Genomic DNA, 8,986 nt, shown 5'->3' with positions numbered 1-8,986 from the left:
TGGTGCTATTTCATTAAATGGCAGCAGGTGCCAATAATCGTAAAGAAAAATTTAAAGCCAATTGCTTTGCTCGTGTGCACTAGGTATCTTTTTATATTTGATAACAATATAACATATATAAATATCAAAATCTGTATATTTTAAACAGTGTATGTCTGTATATACTATATACATAATAGTATAATACATTATACTTATACGGTTATACATATACAAATATAATATTTATATGAAAATATGAAATGAAAAATGTTATCAGGGTAAATTTAGTCTATAATCCATGATGGTGACACAATGACATAATGAATTAGTGATAACTGATAACAAAATTATTATATATAATTTTTTTATTATTATTATAGGTAACGTTATTTTATTATTTGTACAGTTATGTTATATTTTACGAAAAAATCGACAAATCAATGAAATAGTATTGTATTTTATAGGTATAAAGCATATCTTTGCATCTGCTACACATAGGTGCAATTTGGGGGGGGGGGGGGGCTTGGGTATGCTTAGCACCCCCAATTTTGAAATTAGCATCCCCAAATTTTTTCATGTTAATTTACATTTTAATAGTCATTATGTATAAAAAAACAGTTTTTATTATGTTATTTTTTATTTATATTTATAAATAATATTATTATTTAAAAAACTAATCAAGTGATATTCTGATGAAACGTTTGTGTATGTAGAGTGAAGACGGGTGTATCGTAAGACGTGTAATAAAAACATAAAATCATAGTGAACATTTTAAATTTAGATTATTTGTAAATACCGTAGCGGTGTCGATAACACCTGTTCGTACAGCAATTCGGCGAAAACGCATCGCTGGACACATTTGCAGTGTGACAAAATATACTACTCAGAATGTTTCTATGGACAAACCCCAATCCACTATTGGCACTGTTATAATTTTATCATTGATAATGATAGTAAATAATTCTATTTATACCATAGACCTTTAAACTAATGGACAGCGCATTCCACTCCGCCCAGCCATCAATGCACGGGAATCATATAAGAGAAAAAAAGAAGAAAGAACGAAAAGAAAAAAGAGAGAAAGAACATAAAGGGGGTAGTAATCATACGTCTATGGAAACTAATACTGTATTTCCCCCACGTTCTCTTTTCTCTTTTACTCTATATCGTACCCCTGACCTCTCTCTCTATGCGCTGTCCATTAGTTTATTGGTCTATGATTCATACTAGTGACCAGTGTTTTCGAATTGCTATTTGCTTGTATTTATCGTCTACATAAGTGCACACTGCCACCCTGCATTTATTAAAAATTAACCGCTCGAATAAACAACACAGTGAATGTGTGAATTTGTAAGTTTATTTGAAAGAATTTGGATTATTTTGTTTTATAAGTAATTTAGTCATAAACTTTTACTCATAACAATATTTTGTTAGTATTTCAATATTTGAAAAGTATAAATATAACAAAAGATCGACCAATTGTGAAGCTAATGGAGAAATATCTGCCACTACCAGTAAGTAAAAACCTATAAAATCTCTAAACTAAAATTAAAGTTTGCACTGTCATTTGTCTCAGTGGTATTAGCAAAATTATTTTACACTCTTACCATTGTTTTCATGTTCTCACTATTCCAATCAGTTCAGCTACTTGCGAAAGATCCTTTTCAGCCTTAAGAAAAATTAAAACTTGGCTTAGGGTATCAATGGGTCAACAGCGATTAGTAGATTTGTCAATATTGTATATTGAAAAAGACTTTACCAATCAAATTGATGTAAATGAAGTATACATATTTATACATATTTATACTTATTTACATACATATTTTCGCTAAAACTGGAAGGAGAATGATAATTAGATTGAAGTGTAAAATTTAATTTAATTTAAAAAATAAATGTTTACATATTATTAGTTATTGTGCTTATTGATTAATTCATAATTAAATAATATTATACTTTCCAAAGCATTATAGTCAATACTAAATATTTTAGGTAATTTTTGATTGGGCATTGTACGATTTCAGCCTCTGACTATCTATAACCATATGATAATATGACAATAAAAATAGAGGGGCTTCAGCACCCTCAGTTTTTTTATTTAAATTGCGCCCCTGCTGCTACATAATACCAGGAGGCGCAAGTGCGCCGTCGTGCACCCCCTTAATTACGCAATTGTTGTGAAAGTACAATTTGCCAAGTTACGCGAATGTGAGACTGAGACAGCGTATGCGGGTGTAGCGTCCGCGTCCCTTTAAGTGAAGAAAATACGATTATCTTATTTAAACATTTTAAATTATCTTTAAAATAAACTGTAGTACTGTACGATTATAGTTGTAGATTATTATTATTATTGTTACAAGTACTTACCTAGTACCTACCTATATCTACGTTTGAAAGAAATGAAAAATTGTGTGTGAAAAACGATTCCAAACGAATCACTTATTACTAATTTACCCGAAAACAATCGAATTTTTTTTTAAATTGTATGTTTTAGCATAGATCTCGTACCTAAACATTTTATTTCGTTAATTCCTGATATACACGCGTCACCGGAAGACCTGAATCGGTTCAGTCGTAGAGAATCTCAAATATTTTACAGTTTATCTTAATAGCACAGACTCCTGCAGTAAATCTAATTTAATTATAATATATATTATGTATATGTAGTTGCGGTAGATAGGTATCATGTTTCTTAACTAAAATGTTTTTAACCTCGTCAAACTAATATTAATTGATTCTCCAATAGATATTTCGAGCAAACCGGTATTTATATTATGTGGGACGTTTGAATAATAATACATTCTGTGAATTATGGTTAGGTGTTTGTGGCAGAGAATTTATGAGATGTACAATACTGCAATGTGCATGCTATATAGCCATACAGGTAGGACAAGGTAGGTATTTGTTGCGAATTTGAGATTTATAAATTAGTTTCGTTTAATAACGAAACTAAAACTATAATTTAGTAAGTTCATATTTTGTCGAGTCCTGCACGAACAGACTAATTAAAATAGCCATTAATTTAAAATATACTATTTCTGACTTTAAAAGCAATAAATTAAAAATGTTATATATAGTTTTAATGATTTTTATAATTAAAATAAATTAAATTAAATACATTTTTTTAATGTAAAATACAAATTCATATTATTAAAAAAACATTATTTATATGACTTCTTGTACTTTTTTGTAGATCTAAAAGATACTATTTTTAATGCATATATCGACTATTTCAGCATAACTTCTTTGTTCTAACTAGGTGCCTATCAATAAAATTACAAGAAATAGTTATGTATGATATAAAATTATGAAATAATTAGGAATTAAAAATAATTAACTACCATAAAAAATAATGAATTCTTATTAATTAAAATATTTAAAGAGTTAAAAATTAAAAACTAAATCAGCTGTGAAGGACATTGAGTTAATTTCTTACCACGCCGCAGTCGATATAGTTTATTCATATTTCATATACAGTAGGTATTTATGTATACAATTATTAAAGTAAAATAAAATAATTTATCAACTCAAATTGTGATTTTTAATAAAAAAACTTTTAATCCGAAAAATAATTATCTATATAATTTTGAAGGTTATTGACATACAAATTTTCTGAATCCTTGATAACTTGAAATAGGCTATGGGTTAAGTTAAGCCTGTAAAAAACATCATGTTATTACATTGGGTTTATTGCTATAAGAAAATGACTTTAAATCTAATGTGACCTTTAATTTCTAACATGGGAATTTTCTTTTCTTTTTTATAAGATAACGTATTTTAGCTATACTATAAATGTAAAACTTGTTTATAAACTATTACATTGGTTTTTTGTATCAAGATTTCTTCATAAAATAGGTAAAATTCAATTAAAGTAAATTAATTTAATACAAATTAAAAGACTATCAAGGAAGTTCTTAATATTATATAATATAATATATTGTAATTTGTTGGTACATGGAAAACACAAAAACGTTGCTCAAAAAATATCTATGATCCAAGTCGATGTCTGTTGTTTACATTATTAAATTTCTGCCGAAACAATTAAATGAACGCTTATTTTAAAGCGTTAAATATTATACAATGCCATTTAATATAGGGTCCAAGTGATGCTCAGGGAACACCTTAAAGTTTGCTGGTGAGTGGGGGTGGGTGAATATTGATTAAAGATCAATATTATGAAGTAATTAAGTGTTAATAAAATTATGATAGATATTATATAATAGAAACTTAGTCGTTTTAATAGTAAGTTTTTCCAAAGTATGCGTTCTACAAAAAACTGGCCAAAACTAGATGCATCTATACAACATTGTATTTGGTGCATTAAATATATACAATTTTTATTGGTATAACAATATTATAGGTATAAGGGTAGGTACTATTATTGGAGCAACACAACTTATTTGTTATATATGTACACTTAATTATAGCCACTGATTATACTGTAAATAAGTATAATAACTACATAGGTACCTTATATAGATAATTATAAATTATAACTAATATTATTATTAATTGATTTTGAAGTTTGATGGATATTTTGAATGAATGTGTGAAATTTTATGATTAAAAACATATTTGATCCAATTACGATTATTTTTTTTGTTCATGACGTATGGTTCCCGCTTCCCGTACATACATTATTCATATAAAAGATTTGGATAGATTGACAAGTGTTTTTTTCATAATTTTAAATTGCAAGTATTTTTAAAAATATTTTTATGGCTTATGCTGATGAATAATTATTGCAATTTATGAAAATATTACAAAAATTTTGTGTGTGTCATAATGGTCCTGGTAGAGTAACACTCATAAATGATAAACCATTCAATCAAAAGTCATAATACTCATATCACACTACTGGTTTTCTGTTAATTGTTTGATACAATTAAAAATTTTCGTGATTTTAGTCAATATCATACACTTTATTTTTCCAATAAAAAATAGAAAGTCTTAAAATGTGTACACCTTTATATTTATCGATTTTTGTAACTGCAGCCTATGTAAGTATAAATATATTTCATTATTATCGTCAAATCAGAACCGGTTTATTCAACACAAAGCTGTAAATTTTGATTTGTATTTAAAAATTAAAATATATTTGTATACTTTTTTTAAGGAATAGGTACTTTGAGAATATATAAACACTCTCATTTGACATTTTACTATTATTATAACATAATTACCTACGTTTATAATTTTAGATATGATATTTTAATTGGTATTTTTTGTATTTCATTTATGAAGGTCGTAATTTATTGATTTATTGATGTTACAATAATGTGATAAATTGTTAACTAATGAACTCTAATAATTAATAACTAACAAAATAATTATTATGTATTGTACCAATAGTTAAAATAAAATGTTTTCATCGACAAGTCACTTCACAAGTGTTGAGCATATTATATTATATTATTTATGTATAATATATCTATCTAAAAATATATAATATGTTATTGGTTATTTACTTATTTTTATTAAGTTAATTCTAGTATAAGCAATTACAGTTGTAATTGTGATTATAATTTATAGGTACCTATACGGCTATACCATAGCTAGTGCCTAGTGGCTACTATAATCTATAACCAATATTATGTACATTGTACAATGTACTCCGAACGTGTAAACTCGTATTATTGTCCTATAGTCTATACTTTCTATTAATTTAAATTCGAAAATCTGAACAAGTTAATTTTGGTCTCCTATTTTTTTTTTTTTTTTATTGATCGTGAAGCCCGGCAACTTTGACTATTAGCTGTTTGTTTTTGTTTGTAGGGGAGGGAACTGTAGGTGTAACACGTGTGTGTGATTTTGGCAGATTTTTTAGTGGGCACCCGTGGGTATCTGCCATGCCCGGGTGGGGGATTGTGCACTTCTCTCCGGACACCGTGACTTGCCCGAAGAATAATGCCGCCCGTGAACCGAGGTTTGAACCAGTGTCGGTGTGCGTCACAACCGACGCCTTAGTACGCTCGGCCATTCCGTCCCCCGGTCTCCTATTTATAATACGAGGTTCAGGTAATAATAATTAATAACTATAGTATTTTTAATGATTTTTCGTTTAGTGTTTAATTTTAATGTTTAACCATTAGGTTATGTAAATTGCATCATTTTACAATGTCCAATGTCCTAACTATTTGCTCTATAAAGTTTAAGTCTCAATACTCCGATATTTTCAGCAGTCATATTTTGCTATGAAACACTTCTAATCCCAGCCGATTTTCTAACTGATAAATGTACACATTTAAAAATTGATAATTTTATAAATACTCAATACCTATTATTTTTCGGTCGTGATAATTTGTTACTTCAAGTGAGATGAGCTCCGATACCCAGCTTTCGTATCCTGTTAGCTGACTAAACAAAAAATTATATTTGACAAAATCGTCAAAACCGAATATATTTTAAATTTTTCAGCCAACAATATAAAAATTAAATTCTTTCCTAATTGTTTCTATTATATTCTGTCTTTAATATTTTATTTTAAGTAGAAAAATAAAATTACTTACCTTATATTATAATAGTAATATTTTAACAGAATAACAGTTAACTAATTACACTAAAATTAAATTGGTTATTAAAAATAAAAATAAAAGCAAAGAACCATTTAAAGAATTATAACAAAATAAGCCAAAACTAAAATACCGTTAATAAAGCCAATATAGTTTGGTATATTATTAGCGGACATAGCGGAAATGTAGGTATCGATTAACGTGGTGATAATACCTACGTCACACGAATAATATAATGCATACCTATATTACGGCGTAGCACTGATGCACTAATGTACAGTAATACTAATACGTACCTATACGTTGTAGGTAATTGAAAATAATAAATAATGACTAATTAAAACAAAGAACGAAAATCAAGTAGACTGCAAGATTTACTTATATCGTATAATAATAAACATGGTATGATAAATGAGATCTGACGAAACTACATAATAATATACCTACCTATAATACACGCCCATTTAAATGCATAATACATAGATATTGAGCACTGAGCAGTAATAGACTATTTTAATCACACATCGAATTATTCGACGTAGGTTTATGCTACACGTGCGTCAATGTGGTTAAGTGGTCTTATGATGGATTGACGTGGTGAACTAGCCCCCGCCCCCTGGCCTATTTTATATTCTTTACGCCGGCATTTGTCAAGTGTTTTTCATAATTTGTATTGGTACTTAGCTACCAACATTGGTAAACAAGTAAACAACTGTCAATGATTGTATTTCTTTATATATAGGATGATTTATTAAGCGTAAAACACCCATTATCTCAAAAAGTATTAATGTTTTTGAAAATATTTTTTTACATGGTTTCGAGTTGTTAAAAACAACATTTTTATTAAAAAATTATATTTTTAAATATTTTTTATCCTTATAATTTTTTAAGTTTTTTACTTTTTTGAATGACAGCATAGAGTTTTAATTTCATTTTCCAAAGCAGAATATTTTTCTAAGTATTTTAATACATAAATATCGAATTTAGGACGAGTATTTTATGAGTTATAAGTATTTAAGGTTTAGACAAGCGGAGTAGTGGACACACATTTGCGGGGTAACCCCATACCACTCCACTCCGCCCATCATAACTTAAAATGCTTATACCTCATAGACTACTCGCCCTAAATTAGATTTTTATGAATCAAAATACTTAGAAAAATATTCTGCTTTGGAATATGAATTTAAAACTATACTGTCATTCAAAAAAGTAAAAAACTTAAAAAATTATATAGATAAAAAATATTTAAAAATATAATTTTTTAATAAAAACATAGTTTTTTAACAACTTGAAACTATGTAAAAAATATTTTCAAAAACATTAATACTTTTTGAGATAATGAGTGTTTTACGCTTTATGAATCACCCTGTATATATATATATAAACAGTTCTAAACACTATTTAAATAGGTATATAGTACAAAATATTGTACAAAATGCAAATGGTAGTACGCACTGTCTTTATATAATAAGGATATAAAGGTAATGCAAAAATTAGACTGTCGTTTTATTATACATCATACTTAATACTAATAACATACATACCTAATACTTATAATAAACTGGCATCTCTCTCCGTCTCATAGAAATAATATATCCACGTTGTCAATAATTTCCTTGTACATATTTTTTTTATCAATTATGATTATTTTTACGTTTGTGGTTTGTAACAATTAACTGTTGTTAGCGAAGGTTGCTATATAGATGGTATATTGTTGTATTTTATGTAATGGTGTAACCCTGGAAATAATTATTACATTATCAACAATTTCGTTTATCACCAACTCTGAGTGGGAATATTAAATATTTTTTATAAGATATTGGTATATAAGATTTTGTTAAACTAAATCAAAATCTACTAATTTAAATAACTAAATATCATAATGTGTAAATTCAACCGATTACTAAATAATACCCATTTCCACCAAAAGTGTACTTTATCTCCCACTCATGTCTCACGCGTTTTTACTTAAGTAGTTAAGTGTGCCTTGCCTTTCGACCAAATTATATATATTGTCCACGGTTCTATATAAATAATTTCTATACTTACCTACTATTAAGTATTGAAAAACAATATAATGTTATACAGTATACACATACATTTTAATAAAATGATTTTTATATTTTATTAAAAATTAACTGATGATAAGAACTTTGTAACTACCGGTACCGAAATCATGAGTTGGTCTGATACAGTGACATGGTAACATACGAGAAGAACAGGGTGATCCAACCGTTTGTAGTTGGCGGGCCAAATTACACTTTCATAAAAACACTGGAGGCCGCCAAAAGAAAAAAAATCTCCTATCACGAGAATTCGGATTTGCTATGGCCTGTGGCTGTTATACAAATACGATACTGGATACCTATACATACGTGCGAGCTGAATTAAATCATGGTTTCGGACGAGATGAGGCGAAGAAAATTAATATTACAGAGGTCCGAAATAGTTGATTCGATTGTACACTAGGATATTATATAAAAAAAATATTTATT

General features: G+C 27.8%; 1 long non-coding RNA gene across 1 annotated transcript; it reads right to left on the bottom strand.

Annotated features, from left to right (window-relative positions):
* Positions 1-3,158: 3,158 nt before the first annotated feature.
* Positions 3,159-6,895, bottom strand: LOC132942923 (uncharacterized). Its single transcript, XR_009664317.1, has 3 exons — positions 6,489-6,895; positions 6,257-6,336; positions 3,159-3,635 (listed from the first exon to the last, which is right to left on the bottom strand). It is a non-coding gene; the product is annotated as an uncharacterized LOC132942923 (long non-coding RNA).
* Positions 6,896-8,986: the final 2,091 nt, after the last annotated feature.

This window comes from Metopolophium dirhodum, chromosome 4 (genome assembly GCF_019925205.1).
Source record: "Metopolophium dirhodum isolate CAU chromosome 4, ASM1992520v1, whole genome shotgun sequence".
NCBI classification, from domain to species: Eukaryota; Metazoa; Arthropoda; class Insecta; order Hemiptera; family Aphididae; genus Metopolophium; species Metopolophium dirhodum.
The sequence above is the reverse complement of the archived record's forward strand: the minus strand, read 5'-3'. Positions and strand labels throughout refer to the sequence as shown.